Source organism: Lagopus leucura, unplaced genomic scaffold (assembly GCF_019238085.1).
Source record: "Lagopus leucura isolate 7727_CA_CO unplaced genomic scaffold, USGS_WTPT01 Super-Scaffold_1, whole genome shotgun sequence".
In the NCBI taxonomy this organism is placed as follows: domain Eukaryota; kingdom Metazoa; phylum Chordata; class Aves; order Galliformes; family Phasianidae; genus Lagopus; species Lagopus leucura.
In genome coordinates, this window is record NW_024962250.1 from 13,906,488 (window position 1) to 13,925,121 (window position 18,634).

General features: G+C 37.5%; 1 long non-coding RNA gene across 2 annotated transcripts in view; it reads left to right on the forward strand.

Moving 5' to 3' along the window:
• LOC122188101 overlaps window positions 1-18,634 on the forward strand; it is a 48,661-nt gene that overhangs the window by 12,285 nt on the left and 17,742 nt on the right. The window contains exon 3 of one of the 2 annotated variants that reach the window (XR_006181607.1): window positions 391-3,357. The exons of the other annotated variant lie outside the window; for it this stretch is intronic. This is a non-coding gene — a long non-coding RNA (uncharacterized LOC122188101). Of the gene's footprint in view, window positions 1-390; window positions 3,358-18,634 lie in introns of those variants that run through there. 2 annotated transcript variants of the gene reach the window in all.

The window sequence follows — 18,634 nt, forward strand, 5'->3', positions numbered from 1 at the left end:
TAGTTCAAGTTTCAAAACAGAAAAAGAAAGTACATTTATCTTCTGGCATGAGCAGTTAAGCAAAACAGTCATTCAGCACATTCAGCTTGTGTTCCTGCTGAAGCCATCAGAGATGTGTTGATGTGGTATGTCGTGGTTTAAATGGCTTCATAAGATAAATATTTGTCAAAATATTTTATGCCATTTTTTCTATTTCTGAACTTTAAAACAAATATTCATACTGCCAAATATGCATGTGTTTGCTTGTAAATCTTCAATTTTGCTTTTTGAAGATAGGCTTCTTGAGATCTCTTGCCTAGCCAACAGTGCAAGGGACGTTATCACAGGAGATACATTGTTACATGAAATTTATACTTTCACAATTATTTGCTAACCAAACTACTCCATCAGCCTTGTGTTCCAGGTATTAGTTAAGGCAGTCCTGAAGCTATCTGACCCTGGGACAAACAAGAGCTGCGGAATGTAAAAGCAGCAGCCTCTCCTGTTGACGAAACCTCTGGACATTTCAGCCGGATTCACTTAGATTCAGATAGATCAGATTGCTTTTCCTTTGTTCTTTAATCTTTCCACCACTCTTTTTCCTTCCTCCTATAATGTCAATAATGTTGATTTTTGTTTTATCTCCCATTAGTAATAGAGCCAATCAATGGCTTTCAGGACTGGTGACAGCTGACATTTACTATGGAATAACCCAATCTGCCATATCATTGCCATCTCCCATGCTGGCCATAACTATACTTCACTGCTCATAAAGATGCTAGTGATTACTTATATCAATTGAAACACATGCAGTAAGCTTTGACAGCATCATAATGAATCTTCTGAGGACAGTTCTCTTGTGGTTCAGATGCTTCGCTGTTTCTCTCAGATTCTTCATTTTCAAGTCTACCACTTAGTTTTTCACAGTCTTTTGTCATTTGCTCAGAGTTAAGGTGAAGAAATGTGAAGTTCTAAAGCTGATGCATCTATTGCTTTCCAAATTCCACAGAGATTCTTCAAACACTGTGCAGCAAAGTAAATTTCTCCAGCAAGTCAAGCTAATATGAATGAAAAAAAGAATCCAAAAATCACTGATGTAAAATTATGTATTTTCACGATCAAAAGGCTCTCATGGGATAGAGAAACACACAATATATGCTGCTCTGAAATTACTCAGAACAGCTGAAGAATTCATCCTGCTATTCTTAGAAACAGTTCTGAGAACACTGCCTTTGCTGTATGATCACAAATAAATCCTATTTCAGCACAAAATCCACAAAGACTCTGAAGGTGGCGCCTTTCTGTGGCACCTTCAGATCAGGATACCCTATTCCATGATTTTGGATGAATCCTTGAATCTTTCTGAGCAGAATTGTTACTATCACATCACTGCCATCCTGATAATAGATAATAGCTCTCTTCTCATTGTTGACTGAATAATCACCAGCTGAAAAATGCAGTAGCTAGTATCAAACTGTACGCAGGGAGCAGGAGTTTCAATATGCATCAACCAACATGATGAACAGCTCTAAGATGAAATGGTTTTCTCTGACTTGAAATAATCTATTTTTAATATTAAATTTTTAAACATGAGACTGAGTAATTATGTAGTTATTCATGTAGAAGCTCTTCCCGTATTACGTGCTTCTCAGACTGCACCTAACAAAGTGTGACTAGCATTTAAAATATATCCCTTTCCTGATCGCCCCATCCACAGAAAACATTTCAAGGAAAGATCCAATACACAGGAGGTAACTTCTACTCTTATTCATATTTACTTGAAATCCATCTTTTTAGATTTCAAAGTTGTTCCTGAGCTCACTTCGCACTGATTTTGCATTCTCTTCCTCTCTTCTTTTTCCACCCTTCTATGAATCATTCTTTCACGCATACCACACGTTCTTTCAAACAAATGCGACCTGTAATTCTTATACAAAAACTGGAATTAGTGAAAATTTGATATTTTCCTAACAGTTTCATTGAAGATTTCTACTTCAGACATACTTCCTCTGCAATATATTACTAATTTAGTATCCTAAATAAGATAGTATCCTAAATAGGCCGAGACTTCCATCAGACTATTTGCATGAGAAAGCTTTCTCTAATAAAGCCATGTAATCATATAGTGCAGACTATTCCTGTAAAACACCTAAGTAAATTTTTTTACACCATTTTCATGTTCTGCTATTTTGGATCTGCCATCATTAGGATCAAGATCTGAAATGACCCTTCAATAATACCCTATTTTTTTTGTTAGAGTTGTAACACCCTTATGGTATGAAGTCCATTACTCTGTCATATACTACAAATCAGGAAATGGTGTGGAATCATATTTGCCCATTGCTATTTTCTTTATGTCATTTGTATATTTTTTCCTTATTTTTTTTTTCCGTTTACGATCCTTTTGTTTCCTACAGAAGAGGCTGAGCTACCAGAAATCAATATATAAAAAAGCTAAGCAATATACATGAACAGTCAAAAAAAAAAAAAAAAAAAAAAAGTGGAGACCAGCGCTCTGCTCTGTGAGAAGTTTGTAGAAAAAGACATTAATAAAAAGTAATTAACTGTGCCCACGTATGTTCCTCTTGTTTGAAATACAGTTTCAGATCTTATCTGAAATTAAGAAACATACAAACACAAACCTACATATGCAACTAATTTCATCAAAGGGATGGGAGAGGTGACTAGAAGCGATCAAATGCTGAAGCCATACTTTGCCACAAGAAAAAGTGAGCATCTGGGAGTGGAAGGGGTAAAAAAAAAATTTGCCCATATGTTCTAATTATTGACATTCAATGCCTTTGTCATCTGCCAAGAGTGGGGAAACATAACAGCAAGTATACTGTCCTCACAGAAATGTCTGATGGTTTCTTTCCCCATATTTCATTTTAAAAAGTAATAGATCATAAAAGACTACCGTGTAAGAATCAAGGCGATGCTGTCCCTTCCAGTTATGGTTTCATCCAGAACCTACAAAGGGTCAGGAAGGCTCTAGAAGATGGACCTTGCACTTATGGAGAAACTGATGGACTTGTCCTGTGACTATAAAGATTTCAGTTCTAATATTCTGTAATATAATACCAGTTTCTTGAGATTTCCCTTGCCTGGGGCAGGGAGGGGCTGAGCTGTGAGCTCAGAGTTGGCAGTACTGGCAGCACTTCCCCCCCAAGTTTGTCTCCTTTTTCTCCCAGTGCCACATCACATGTGTGTGGGACATGTTTTTCACCACAGTGAGAAATAAATTTAACTCACAGGACTCTTATTACTCAAATGGAATGAGGCATATATTTAATATCAGCGCCGGCATTTTTGGAAAGCTTTGTCAGTTATGTTTCCTGCTGCATTCAGAATTCTCATCTGCTCAATAAAACAGTTCCTACCTCTGTCCACCCCCCAGACAATCTCAATTGCCAATTTTCAAGTCAAAATATTCCAGCTCTTTAGAGCTCTTAGAGCTTCTTCCTCTTAAATACATATGTGTGTGTGTGTGTGTGTGTGTGTGTGTGTGTGTGCGAGTGTCAATACTAATAAGCAGATTTAGTGCCAAGCTTCTGCTTGGTTCAGTCACACATCTTAGTCAAATTTTCAGAATTGCGTAAAGCATTAAGCACTCTTCTTCTATTGTCCATTTTTCAATGAATTACTCAGTAAGCATAAAGCAGTAATTGGCTGCTGAATCTTGTGTCATATAGCCTGACTCTTCCTGGGGCCACAAGTACAAACACTGAATGAGACTCAGGTTATTCATGTTTTCTTATGCAGGACTGGCAGGTGGGCCAGTAACTGACATCTCCATGTAGATTCAGTTCTTGTTGATACAAGGGGCTGTTCCCACACAGCTGATGTTTGCGTGAATTTTGCCAGCAAATTCTAGAAGATCAAGATTAGCTCTCAAGCAATTGGTTGAAAATGTAAACCAATTCACTTTTGCTACTCAGATTATCTTTTCTGTGTTACTGGTTGCAGATGAATTCAAGTCTGTGTAAAGACATCTATCTGTCATCAAGCCCTCTGAGACAGGTGATTGTATACACATGCAATTTTGCACATCCTTATTTCAGTTGAAGCAATACTAACAGCAGATAGTAGTTGCCAGTCTTTAGTTCCTAAACAAAAAGCTGTTTATTAGACAACTAAGACTATCTATATGCACGCAAAATCTAATTTCAAAAGGAACACATTTACCTTGGAAGTTACTCTGCTTACTAGAAAAACAAGCAAGTCTCAAGTCCTGAAATTCTGAGCTAACAAATATATTCTTAAGCTGAAGGTATTCTGAGTTCACAAGGCAATTTAAAATGTTGTCCATAATTTTGTGCACAACAGATAAAATACTACCATTATATTTCTGAAACATCTGCCCTTTCTTTGCATGAGTGTTGTGACAGTCAGGCTTAAACTGATCAGAATAATCAAATAACATGGTGATAGTACATAGAATAAACATTGCAGAGAACATAATATAATTTCTTTCATTAATTCTGCATAGCACATTCTCTGCTAAGCATAAGAATGACAGTGAAATGCATGATGTTTTATCATGCAAATACTTTACACGTTAAATGAACTGAAAATCTGATCAGTTCATTAACAATTGTCTTCCTGCATAAAAGATCTCAGCTATACTTCAGTAGATAATTCTGCTTGTGCATGATATGGCTGTCCTGGAACTTCTGATTCCTAGCAAAGATCAGTCAAGCTGGTTGGACTTGTAAGAATGGAGTGTTACAAGCCCAGGATGCCCCTTATGGACAGAATATCAGTCTTCCTTACCTCTCTGCTTCTTAATGTACGTGTGTGTTTCTGTACACACTGGTATGCAGTAGAGGACTTAAGGGAATGTTGTAACTTGTAAATAAGTAACTTGATGGGACACCTGTGTACAAAGAGTGTTATCTTAAGAATGACACAAAAGCTTTATCTGTAGCTTTGCCAAAATGAAGCAGTGTGCGTTGGTTGGCTGCTCTTCACACTGGGATTGGAATGTTCAAACAAGCCCCTTTAAGGTAGACTTAGAGCACTGAAAGCACTGAAATTGAGCGCTGCACAATTAGCCTGAATTTTTAGCACCGAGGAAAAGCAAGTCAATGTGATTGTGTTACAGCTTGGGAATAGCAGATTTCCCCACTGGAAATACAGTGCAGGAGGTAGAGCAGTTACCAGGGGATTCAAAAAGTACTTAGATTAGTTTAAACAATGAAAAACAAGTTAATTGATTTCATTCATGACTTAAAAAAAGAAAAAAGAAAAAAGCTATGCCAGAGGTTCAGAATACAGTCACATTTTAAAACTGAACACCAGCAAATTGTCAGCTGGTGCCTGGCCAATTATGTATTTCTTAAGCAGATCTGTGCAGATAATCACATTGCTTACAAGGAAAGAAAGAGAGAAAAGGGTTTTTAACTCTGATATCTGCCTGCATTTTCAGTCATTCTTCTATCCTGAGAGCATCTGGATTGTAATGCATTGTGCTTTCCTTAATACCTTTAATAGTTCAGGAGAAGCATCCTACAAAAACTGCTGCTGGTAACGTGCTTGGTTCTAAACAGTAACCTGCCACATGCTTTCCTCTGATGAAAAACAGACTCAAGCAAGGTTATGGGAATTCTCTAAGCACAGCAACTTGCGCCTTTCTACACTGCTGAAAGTCAGTGCAGGTCAACTATGGTCAGCCACCCAACTCTTCTCAGGCTAGGGACATTGAACCTTTGGATATTCTCGGTACTCAAAAACTGTTATCTTGCACATGAGAGGTAGAATCACGTATACAAATATTCCAGCACTGAAAATGGATCCTGAGACGCTTGGACCTACAGCTGAAACATCTAAAAGCTTAGATCCAGCCAAGCTGAAGTCAGCACTTGCCTTCATATTTTCCTTCATTGCAGGCTTCAGGATACAAAACGCTGTTATCAGCATCTCATGTTAAGCTTGTAATATTTAATTTAGAATATTTGTACAATTGCCTTAAAAGCTTTTATGCATAAGGCACAATAGAGGTAAAAAATGCTTTCAGTACGAAACTTTTAATATAATCCTCTGATTTCCTGAAACATGATTTCCTTCTGCCTATTTAGTAAGTCAATTAAAAAGAAGCTAAATCCTGACTTTAGAACTGAGTATCAATGGCACTCACAGCTCAAAAATGACGCCACCCACAAAAAAATGAGTGAATACATTCAGATTTAAAAAAAAAAAAAAAAAAAAAAAAAAAAAAAACCCAAGATCTTTCTAAACAAAAGTTTGCACCAATAGCAGATTTTAGTCACTTCCTTTCTCTTTCCTACTGCACAGTGCTGTAGTACATTCTCCAGGCCTTGAGCCAACTGGCATGGCCTCATCCTATCAGCACTGCTAATGCCTCTCTCTGCCCTTCCAAGTCAGTGGCTATATGCAAACCACTACTGGAAGTGGTCACTAGCCTATGTTGACTCCTAAATTATACTTAGAGGTTGTCTGGCAGAATACTGCAATGGGCAGCATAATATGACAGCACAGGCAGGTGGGTTCTACAGCTGGGCATAGCCAAAGAGCACATACAATTGTTGCTTGTTTGTTTGTTTTTTTTTAATAAAAACAGAAAGCAAGTAGTCATCTTGTATCAAATATGTTTTATGACTCATACATAAATCCACTATCAAGTAAAACTACAACACAGAATGGTTTTATTTCATAAATTACCCACTTCTCACTGGGTCAAAGCCCATCCTTATCCATTTAAGCCCTTCAGCTGGTGACTTTTTCCTTGCACTGAAATCCTGATTGGATTACTAAAGCATCCTGTAGCAATTGGACAGAACAGTATGATGGGAAAGGCATTAACAACAAAGGAGTGACAACAGAAAGACTAGCATGATACAAAGATGCTATAAAGGAAGAGAAAATTGCTCACCTGTATCAGAAGATTCTAGGTTTGTAAGGGAAAGCTTCACTAAGGAAAGACCTTCAGAAAGAGTCCCTTCCTTAGTGACAGTCAGCCACTAAATGGGGCCTAAGAGAGGTGCAGCCAAGCTCCACCCCTTCTGGTCATGCATGTGAATTGTCTTCACCTGTGCTCTCAGGGCTGACCAGTTCTTTTCCCTGAGTGCTCTATCAGTGGCTCAGGCCATGACTCAACATTTACCATGCACATCTCATATAATATGAAAGAATATTTGCATAAAATGAAATCAATACCAGCCACATACTAATAAAACTCAGGCACTACTGAAATATTTAACTGGTTTATCTCACACTACTTAACAAAGGTGTAAAGTTTAACACCATTTTAAAGATGGAGAAATGGAATGTGAGAAAATTAAAGCAATGAGATTAAGGCCAAGAAGACAGCTAGGAAGAGACAGGAAAGAACTGGAGCTGTCTCTACGTTGCAGAATTTTAGCCACATTCATGAGAGATTTATATCATTTTGGATAGAAGAGATTGAAACATTGGATTCTGCTCTGAGTTATATAATTTTGAGTTTTAAATCTCAGTTGTGATCTTGTCTGAGATCAGTCTCTAACTGATTTATTGTTATTTATATAAATACCAGTTAACAATGAGATACACTTCAAATCACAAGGAAGTGAGAGTTTGGTAAGAGGAAGATTAACACAACTAATAAAAGTTTTTTTACATAAGAAAGAGTGGGCAAAGAAAAGGACTTTTTATTTAGACAAATTAAAGAACCACTATGTTCAGCCATGGCCAACTGCTTAACCACAACTTTGTGATGAATTTGACAGAAACATATCCACTTTCTCCCAGAGAACTGCTTATGCCAAGTCTTTGGGAAAGGGGAATATGTTGTAGCCACAGAAGCTGCCCCTGATCATCTGGGAATTGCTTTTATACAGAGCCTATCAGCAATCCAGTTTTGTCTCATTGGAGTAGAGCAGAGTTGCTAAGCTGGCCTGGGGTCAGTGTCTTCGTATTACAGAAGAGAAATTCAGAGACTCCTCGAATGACAACATAAAGTAAAAAAAACACAAAAACAACCCTGATTTGTTGCATTCATATATTCTGCCTTCTATTTAAAGGAGAAAAAGGGTTTTGGATTGATTAACATTGCCAAGGAGGGATTTGGAAATACCAGAGTAGAAATGTCTCGCTTTGCTCTATTTCAAAAAGATAATTGTTAAGTAAACAGAACTTTCAAAGCAAAAGCTTTGCTCTACATAGCAAATAAGCACTTAATCAGGCATGTAAATGGAAGAGAGGCATCTCAGGTATTTTCTGAAGGTAATTTAGAGGCACTTAGGACTGCTGTTATGTGCTCAAGTTGGTACCTCAGGTAGACTTATAGAACTGGTCAGAAGAAAAAGTAGATAAAAGTTCTTTGGAGCTGCACTGAAGACTAAAGATCATTCTAGATGTGCCAAAATTGCTAGGAAGTGCTTTATATTTATTTTTCTATGTTATTCCTGGAGAAAAAGGGCTCTTTCTTTTTTTTTTTTTGGTTAGTCACATGTGTGAGAAACAGAAAGATTCTTGCTAAAGCAGAATAAGGGTAGTAGGAAAAATCCCTGAGGAAGCTGTGTAACCAAAAAAGTGAATTATGCAGGCATATATTTGAAGTTCTGTATTCAGAAAGAAAATATGGCAAACAAGGACTATGAGGAAGTACTGGGAAGAGGATGCAGATATTCTGAGGGGAATTACTGTTGCTCATTTCTCTTCCTCAGCTGATCAGTCTGCTTTCGGGTGAAATACTGAGAAGATGTGATGCGTCACCTCTCCATCACTGCAAGGAATCTGTTTAAAGGCAGACTTCACACATGTATTCTGTTCATGTCTGTTGCTAATATAGGTATGACTGGGAAGGATGCACTCCTAGCTGAGCAGGAGATGTAGTGTCATTGACATGTTCTGTGACAGGGACACTCTGAGGGCTGCATTTACCCATACCTTGTATCTTCTTCACTAGTGCTGCTGTTTGTGGGTCCACACTCCAACCTAAATGGCTCAAGGCCACCTTTACAGCTGGGGCTCCATCTTTTTTTGGGTACTGTTACAGGAAGAAGTCAAGCTGTTTTTCTCCAAGCAAAAGACTAAATGCACATGCTGTCTGGCAGTTCTCTAGCCAAAATATGATACAAATTCCCTTGGACAGTTTAGGTATGTATGACTTGAACTCCCTTTCTTCTGGTTCTATGAGGTGGAGGTCATTTTGCCAGGTTTTTTTTTCCCAACTATACTTTTCCTATTTGACAGCTGTCACTGCCAGACTTCACAAATACTGCCAAATCTAATTTAGACATTTTTTCCTATGTATACATTAAAAATAGTTAGAATTATCATACTAGTTGTTTATCTTCAACTTCTTAATTCAAGTATTGTGAGGGAAAGTGATCTCATCTCCAAAATTGGATGAAATATGTCCAACTTAAGTTTTTTCCAAATTTTGCATTATGCAGCCTCAAAAAGGACTCAAATGAAAAACTAGTGGAATTTTTTTGTTAACTATTCACATTTTCAAATAGGAATAATTATTTGCTTATAGAGATAGACTCTCAAATAAATAAGGCTACATTCAATGAATAAGCTGAAATAGTCCCCAACATTTTACACATCTCTTCAAACAAAAACAAAAAATGAATATAATGAGCACTTTGAGTAGACACAAACATTTAAAGTCAGGTTGAGACTTCAGCCCATGCAATGGAAGACACCACCAATAAAGTATATTCAGTCATTCTTAAAATTACAATCTATTATAGTTTACCAATAATTTTCTAAATCTGCCATCATAACCACATACCTCACTAAAAGTTTTTGGTTTTTTTAAGACAGTAAACCTGTTATTTTCTGAACACAAGACCGTATGATCCCTCTTAAGCTTTCTTTTCTAGCACAAATTCACTTGTAATACAGAGATTAATCCTCAAACAGTGCACATGAAGGTAAAACACTTTTACCCATCTGCCATTCTGTGTCAAAGTTACACTCCTATATCTAAAAACACATCATTCACCTTTGTTTTTTGAGTGTTGCTTTCAGACTACATTTTCCACAGATTTTTTTTTTTTTTTTTTTTTTTTTTTTTTGAATCCTTCATGTCTGTCTCATGCAGTTCAGTAGTTAGTGAGGTCACCAGACTGTTGGTCTGATTCAAGGTACATTTCCTGAGACCAGGCCAAATAAGACCATTTCAATAGACAATAAGTCACAAATTGTCCCTCCATTAAATTCTCTGTATTACCCTTAAGTGGTTGTGCTTATAAACATGCAGCTATTGCTTTACATTTTGTATTTAACTTAATTCTGACCAAAACACAATTTTCTGACTGCATTATAACAATGGAATCATAGAATCATACAATGGCATGTGTTCGGAGGAACCTTAAAAATCATCTAGCTCCAGTCCTACGCTGTGGGAGAAGTTGCCACCCATTAGATCAGGCTGCCCAGGGCCCCATTCAACCTGGTCTTGGATACCTCCAGGGATGGAGAGCCACAGCTTCTCGTGGCAGTCTATGCTAGAGCCTCATCACCCTCTGAGTGAAAATTTTCCCCCCAACATCTAATTAAATATTCCCTCTTTTAGTTTAAAACTGTTCTCCCTTGCTCTATCACTATTAGTCCATGTTAACAGTCAGCCTCCCTCCTGTTTGTAAACTCCTTTTAAGCATTGGAAAGCCACAATAAGGTCTCCCTGCTGGAGTCTTCTCTTCTCCAGGCTGAACAAGCCCAGCTCCCTCAGACTGTCTTTGTGGGAGAGGTGTTCCAGTCCTCTGATCATCTTTGTGGCCCTCCTCTGGATACACTCCAATATAGCTGTATGACATTCATGCACCTAGACCTGAATACAATACTCCGGATGGGGCCTCACACAGTAGTAGTGAACAATCACCTCACTGGCCCTGCTGGCCATCCCTCTTTTGATGCAGTCCGGGATACAATTAGACCTTCTGGGCTGCAAGCACACACTGCTGACTTAAGCCCAGCCTTTCCTCCATCAGGACCCCCAAGTCCTTCTCTGCAGGGTTGCTTTCAATGAGTCCTTCTCCCAGTATGTATGTATGTGTACCCGAGACTGCTCCAACAATATGCAACACCTTGCTCTCACCTTTGTTGAATCTCATGAGGTTCATGTGGGCTCACTTTTCAAGCTTGTCTAGGTCCCTTTGAATGGTATCCCTTCCTTCTTGGTGTGATCAGCAACCTCACTGAGGGTGCGCTCAATTCCACTGTGTTATTGATAAGGATGTTGAAGAACACTGGTCCCAAGATGGACCCTTGTGAGACACCACTTGTGATCAGCCTCCACTGAGACACAGAGCTGCTGACCACAATCCTCTGGTTGCAGCTGTCCAACCAATTTTTTATCCACTGTATATTCCAACCTTCAAATCTACTCAGATTCTTTCCAATTTAGAGATAAGGATGTAATAATAACACTCTCAGGTTGTTTTCAAAATATCTTACAGACCACTCTGTGCTGAATTCTGATTCTTTTTGATTCTTTTTTTGGGCATATTTGTCAATGATGAGTACCTGATAAGCTCCAGTCTCGCACAACAATAAAATCAGATTCCTCTTCAGGGAGGAAACAAGCACTTTCTCTTTGTGTCTATACCTATGCAGAGCTTTCCACTGGCCTTGGCTGGATCTCATAGTGCCAACTGTACAATTAGAATAATATGACACTGTGTGGAGAATAAGAAGCATAAATCAGTGGTGTTTTTTTGTTTGAATGGCATATGCTTTTTAATAGATATAGGCTGAAAGTATGCTGGCCCTGCACTTAAAACATCCCAAGACCTGTTCTTCCTGGTTTCAGAGATCTTGCTACTGTTATTATAAAAGCTAGAACTGGCTTTAGCTCCTGTGCCTTTTCAATTCTTGCGACCTAAAAAGCTGCTGACATTTCAAGTGACAAATCTAGGCTCCTCCAGTTCCCAGAAGATGAAGCATAGCTTCAGATAACATGTGAATCAGCTACTGCTGCCAAATGGAAACGGTGTCTTTTGGGGCTAAAACTTCAAAGAAAGGATCCTGTATTAGTAGCACTAAGTTTGCTGTACTTGCTGTTGTCTTGAACTTAAAAGCAGGTAATAACGTTTGAATCTGGATATGTAGAAGATACCTTTCCTAACAGAACTCCCAGCTCCCACAGGAAAAGATGGCTTGGCAGCTGAACTACAAAAGCTCTGTAATGACCTCTGTAATGTTTATTAGACAATGAAAAGCTGTGCAGGGGTAAAAAAACAAAAAAAAAAAAGGCAATGCACATAGGTGGCAAGGTGGGTGAATATTATTTCTACCTATCCTTTCAGGTCCTCAGAGGAATCACTGGATATATAAATAAAAGCTACAAGCCACAAGAATTACTGGATATATAAATTAAGCTACAAGCCATTTCGCTGACTCTCATCAACCTTGTTAAGAGGTAGGGAATCAGGAGTTCAGTGCATTTATGCATTTAGAGAAATAAAGCCACTGATTGGTTTATTGGACAAAGCTTCTTGGTATCTGAAGCAGTAAAATTCCCTTGTTCTAGTGAAACTGCCTATGCTATTTCTCATTTCTCTCAACAGGGTACTCTTTTACAAACCTTACTATGATTGAGATACAAAGTAAAGGACAGGGTGGGGAAACACAAATTATGACCTATGGGAGAGATGTTTAAAGAGGAGAGAAATTTGAATACAAGTGTAAGTACAAAAGTGGCAATATAGATAAAAATACAGGTCACATCTACTCACCACAGTCACTCTTGTTTTTATTGTGGTAGCACCAAGGGACTCCAGCAGTGGTATAGATTCCCTCTGTGTTCACTAAGGCTTGAAGACAGATTACAAATGCCCTAAAGAGCTTCCAACTTTTAGGTACGGTTGAATTTTATTCAGTATCTTCATTGAATAATGTTTTTTTAAAAAAGTTGCACTTCTTTGAAAGAAGGAAGACAGTAGAATATTTCATACCATCACAAAGGGAATTGTATCAGAAGCTACCTCTTATTCTGCTGCAAAGAGAGTAAATCTGTATTTATACCTGTTTTACTTTGATATCTTCAGAGATCGTGATATTTTCAGTTCTCTGGAAAGTACAGCCTTTCCCAATCCCCTTTGATAAAATCTTTTATAATTATGGAACAGCATTGTGTGGCTTTAAAGCAGAAGTATCCACTCTGTTCCGAAAAGTCTTGCATATGCTTAGGAGACTCCATGAATTATCTTCATCATCACAAAAAAAGCATCCAATTAGAAAAAGACATCTGAAATTTAGAATGAGGGTATGGCATCCTACGGGGATTGGTAAAGCAAGGAAAAATCACAATAACATGTTTGTGTTAGGCTGCTCTACTATTTAGTACCCATGTGACCATGGATCAGAAATGTCTTATTCACCAAATAATGTTTTTGCTTTTGTGGTCTGGATACAGTTACAAATTAACTGTGAATGACAATCTTGGCATATAAATGATTAGCAGATATGAGAATCTTGGCATATAAATGGTTAGCAGATATTAATTCCAGAATTTAGGCAGGTGTCTTGTGCAATCTGATATATTCTGTAAGTATTTTTCCATATAAAATGTCTCACAGAAGGCTTTACAGCTAACCGTCCTTTGTACATACACAAGAGGATACGAATTGCACTATAATCTAAATTTGGCATATGTAGACATAGTATAGGTAGAGGCCAATGAATAAGGACCTACTGTAAAAGCAGATACTTGTAAATAACAGTTAATTGAGAGTTTATCAGCATGTCACTATGCAAAACAAACTCTAATATTTCAGTAAGGCATAATATTGTGTGCAAGCTCAGCTGTCATATCTTATCAGAATGGAGACTTATGTGAGGTGTAGACATCATGCTGCACATAGTATTATGCTTTATGTGGGAGTAGCAGAGTAGCAGAAGTATGACAGGGTGGTTCTGCTGTAAATCCTCATTACTACTTACATTTTGCATAATTAAAGCCTTATGAAAATACTTGTTCCAAACAATCTCTTACCTTTAGGCTCCTTTTCCTAAAAAGAGAAAACGTGAAGTATCAATTTAAGTATTAAGTATTACTTCATGCTTAGTAAAGCATCTTACACTATCAGAAGATGGCTTTTCACAACGCTAGAAATGTTATTGAACAAAGGAACAATGCCAATGACTACTACTGGCCATTCAACAGTGTGTGCTAGTCACATCAATGTGAGGAATGCTCTCTTTTCATTTACTTTTCTTTCTGTCCTACAGAATTCCCATTTTCTTCACCACAAAGCAGCAAAGATTGCTCTGCAATAACTGCCTGATATTAGTATCATTACAAAAAATCTTGTTTTCAACTCTTCTAGAACTCTTGTCTCAGGATTGGAAGTTTTTTTACTCATGCTTGGAGATCTGCTGGCATGGAACTGAAAAAGCAAACTGTATGAGAGTTATGAATTCTTTCAATATAAATATATCAAGAGAGGTGGGAAGGTGCAGGAAAGTATGTGTTTTTCTTGCTTCTACTGTTTCTTAAGCACATAGTTATGGCCATTGTTGGAGACAAACCCAATAACGTTCTTCTATCATTATATAAAGAAATCTCTGAATTACAAGCTACTGGAGATCAGGATTTTCCAAGTCATATATACTTGTCCTGTTCTTACATTTTCCTGTAGCTATTTGTTAATTGACCAGTGCTGGAGACAGGATGTGGTGCTACAGAGGTGCTACAGAGACTTTCTGATCTAGTATAGATGTTCTCAAACTCAAGAATACCTGTCTAACTTGGGATACTACCCTTTCAGTCACCATTTTTATCAAGACCATTCAGGGACATCTTCTAGTATATCTTTTTCAAACAACAGGTTATCTCTGAAATTGGTAATTTCGAAAAAAGACTGTGACTATGGCTTGGTTCCACAGCTGCAGAGCTCTGAAATCCCCACACTGCCCACAGTCTCACAGAATAGAAGACCATTAAAAAAAAATTGTCCCAAAAATGTTAAGAACAGTTGTTTTCATGAACTACCCTTTTATCTTCAAACAATGTCTTTTGGTACAAATCCTGTACCTAAGATGTACAAATGTCCGCTTATTATGTGGCTTAAAATAAACAAACAAAGGACAACTGAAGATTTGTAGTGGGCCCTTTTGTTTAATTTCCTGAAAATACAGAAGTGGCTTCTTGGTGGGACTTTCCAGATGTATGTACTCAAGTCAGTTTTCTCTGAAACCACAAAAATGTCTCAAAGTTTATGCCTCTTTGTAGTTGCACATTTTAGAACATTTCTGATTCTCTGTTAGACAGAATTTGATGATGTATTACAGGAATGTGTACTTCATTTTTTTTCTTAATGCTAAAGCTAACAAAGGATGATTTTCAGAACATATCCAAGTCAGTCATCTAAGCTCTTTTTCAAAAGTAACTTCTGCATTCAGAAGCCTAAGTCCCAATGAAAATTTATGTAAAGTCCTCATGAGATGATTAATCAAGGAGATAAATGTTTCAAGTAATTAACTGGGACTGTTTTCAAACTGGGATATATAGTGTCACCTGTGATCACCAACTAAACTTGCAGGAAAGGCTTTTTTCTACCAATAGTAATAACACATCCAAAATACATAGAAAAAGTCTACAGAAATTACCAGAACAGGAATTAAAAATCAATTTTAATTGAGAGGCAGAGAGACTTGGTTTTACTGTCCCCTACACTGTGAGAATTATTTACATCCATGCATAAAAGCACAGTGAATGGGAGTAAGATTCTCCAAACCAAAGTTCCTTTTACTGACAGTAAGTAACAAAGTAGCAGACATCCAGTTTTAGCATTCTCTACATAACCTCTACAGATATGAAGTTCTTTTCATATTTTATCACTGAAATGAGTTCCTGAACTTTGTTAATGAAGACCTAGTTGACTATAAGATAATATAGTCAAATGGAAAAGAGAGAGAACATACGCAGAACTTCAGAACTAACAGCTACATTGGGGAAAGACATCACAAGTAGCATGACTAGGGAGTGTTAAAATCTCTTAATCTGAGTCTGCATTTGATTTTATACATAAATGATACAAAGATTGATTTTCTATATTATTCTAGTTTTCAACAGGATCATAAGCAAAACAATTTTTCAGTAAAGGCAGGCAGGAAGGAAGGAACTACCGGAAGCAGAGCCATTAAGGGCTTTTTTTCCCCCTCTTCTCCTCAAAATAGCGCAAGGGAAATAGCAGCTGAGTGAAGGAATCAATTTCAAGAAGTTTTCAGGAGCTTGCATGGAAATTGATCAGTTATGACTGTATGTACTTGTCAATTTTTTGGTACAATTTCCTGAAGTAAGTTGCAAAAGCATAGTCGCTTGTTGCTCTGATAATAGTTTTTACGGTCATTTTGCTATGTTAGCTCTTGCTATCTGTCTCAAAATAGTGATAAAATTCCAGGTTAAAAAAAAAAAAAATTCCTCAGACCAGGAAAACGGAACTATTTTTGGATACTACAATTTCACTACTGTTTTTAAGCATGTCTGAACATATGGCTCAGATTTTTTGGCTATTTTACAAAAATCTTGAGTGTATCTGATACAGAAATGGTCTAATTCATCTGTGAGATGAAACTCAAAGAATGTTTACTCTGAAATTCAGTATATCTTATAGCCTGATTCATAAAATAAATATTTGACAGATTTTTGTCTCCAGGAGAATATGGCACAAGTTGTACTCCTACATTTGCAGAAGAATGGTTATCAAAGTCTATACAGTTCTCATAGCTATCAGAAAGTTGCTGTCAATGGGTCAGTGTTCAAGTAGAGACTGGTGATAAGTGGCATTCCTCAGGGATTGGTGTTGGAACTGGTGTTATTTAACACATTTGTAGGAGACATGGACAGTGAGATTGAGTGCACTTTCAGTGCAAGTTTGCAGACATCACTAAGCTGAGTGGTGCAGTCAACACGCTAGAGGAAAGAGATGCTATCCAGAGGGACCTTGACAGGCTTGAGAGGTGTGCCCATGCCAACCTCAGGAAGTTCAACAAGGCCAAGTGCAAGGTTCTACTGCTGGGGCTCTTCACCTTGGAGAACAAAAAGTCTCTGAGCAGACCTTATAGTGGCATTCTAGTACCTGAAGGGAACTTGCAGAAAAGCTGGGGAGAAACTTTTTATAAGGGCAGGTAGCAACACAATATCAAGAAATGGCTTTAAACTGGAAGAGGGTAGATTTAGAGTAGATATCAGCAAAGAATTCTTTACTGTGAGGGTGGTGAGACACTGAAACAGGTTGCCCAGTGAAGTTGTGAATGCCTCTTCCCTGAAAGCATTCAAGGCCAGGCTGGATGGGACTTCGAGTAAATTGGTCTAGAGGAACGTATCCCTGCCTATAGCAGGGTGTTGGAACTAGATGATCTTAAAGGTCCCTTCCAATGGAAAGCATTCTATGATAGCTATGTAACACACCTCACAGATTTCCAGGAATCAGACTTATGTACCCTCGAAGCCTACTGTACATACTTAATAGAGCAAGTATTTTTGTAAGTTTCTAGTAACATTATCACTTTCTTAAAGAATTCTAATTTTAGACAAAAGAGTCCAAACTGGATGCTCCAAATCCCTTGTAACTTGCAAAAATTTGTCTCTCAACATTATACTTCTAAAATAATGTTTACTGCTTTAGACTGAACAACAAGGAATGTGTCAGTAAAGATGAAAGTCTTATTAACAATGTGGTACATACTCAGTCTTGAGATGCTGTAATCAGAGTTTTGTTTCTCTGTTACACGAAGTGTAGCGATTTATTCCTACATAGGATGAATATGAATTTATACCAAATCTGAGTTGCACTTTACTAGATGCTGAAATTCTTAATGAAATTTTGCTCCATCTATTCTTGGGTTAAACTTCTCAGCAACACAGACTAGGAAGTCTTTATTCAGAGTGAGATACAAGGGAAGGTTCTGGAGACAGAATAAGGCAGATAAGTTGCAGAGATTTTCTCAATGTATGACTGCAAAACTTCTTTGCCAACAATTACACCCATCTTTATAATGATGCTGCTGGTGAATCCTCTTCACAGCAGCTGCAGAGGTAGCTTCAAGGAATGTTTCTGCTCTAATAGTTATCTCCTTTTTTTATTTTTTTTTTCTTTTCTTTTTTTCCATAGAGAAATCCAGAGAGGATTATGATTCAGAGAGCAGCTGATTGATTCACCTCTTCCTGTTCTCACTCAGAGGCCACAGTACATAAGCAGAAGGTCACAGGCCATATGGGATGGAAGCCATGCTCCAAAATAAGTACTTTCCTCAGAATGCACGCAGAGAGGAACATCAAGATATGTGCCTCTTCTTGTGTTCAATTCAACACAGAATTTGGCTTGAGTGTAGCAGAAACGTTTTTGGACACTGAGTAATATCACAATTCCACAGTAAGCAAGTAAAAGGAAGTAGTGTCATTATATTTAATGACTCCTACATTTAAAAATATCTGTGAAAATTCTTGACATAGTTAGTAAGGAAACACAAAACATACAGCAATTGTTTGGAATTAAAATTCATATACAAATATTCAAGAAAGTCTGGGCTGAGTTTATATCCAACTCAAAATATATATAATAATATATATATATTATAATAAATATATGTATAATATATATTTCCCTATGCTTTATAGGCACTTGGATCTAGTATGTACGTGACTACCCAAAGCAGGCAGAATTGTTTAATTTAGCTTTCTATATACAACCTGTAG